Below are 813 nucleotides of genomic sequence, written 5' to 3'. Positions count from 1 at the left end.
GTGACATGCATCCAGATATCGATGTTTCTCCAGCGTATGCTGCTCTGTCAAAGCACAACGTTGCTATGGACGTATGTGATGTAGAGGCACAAAATCTCTCCTGCTCTCAAATCGMAAGTTTTCTCTGTGCGGTCGCTGCTAGAAGATGTCCGCAAGGGTTCAGGCAGATACAAGCAGGCTGCGATGGTCACTGGCACTCAAAAGGAGAAGAAAAAAATAAAAATCCCCATCACCCTGCTGAAAAGGCCTTTTAAGTCTGCTCCGGGAGGATAGCAAGCGTTATTTGTAAAAACAGGGGGATCAAAAGCAGTGCTGTCCAGAATCATTAACCTTTGGTCGTGAAAGCAGTCTCAGTGCAGGTTTGTTTTTMAAAAGGCCATTTCAAAACAAAATTAAAGATTAATCATCAACTAAACATGAGTTTTAGATTTGATATGATATAAGAACAACTTAAAATCAGGACATATAGCTTTAAAGAAAAGTGTGGTTTGTTTTTATTTGTCCAGAATTGAATAGATCTCAGGGGGGTATTGTGGAGAAGACCACTYGGGTTCTGGTCATTTTTAACCTTTGCCATTTGTTTCGGGTACAGAATAAAGCAGGAAACKTCTACTCTGGATTTTTAAGTGATTTTAAGATGCTGGGATTATGGCAGTGCGGCTCTAATAAAGAATATCTACCATCAGGAAGTCGGTTTAAGAGATTTTGATTGGATCAGGAGTCATAATCTTTCATGTTTTATAAAAGCCGACTGGAATCAATAGAAAAACTGTAATAAAACATGACTATAGATGATTTATGTCTGTGACCTGG

Source organism: Poecilia reticulata, linkage group LG19, assembly GCF_000633615.1.
Source record: "Poecilia reticulata strain Guanapo linkage group LG19, Guppy_female_1.0+MT, whole genome shotgun sequence".
Lineage (NCBI taxonomy): Eukaryota > Metazoa > Chordata > Actinopteri > Cyprinodontiformes > Poeciliidae > Poecilia > Poecilia reticulata.
This window is presented reverse-complemented; position numbering follows the sequence as displayed.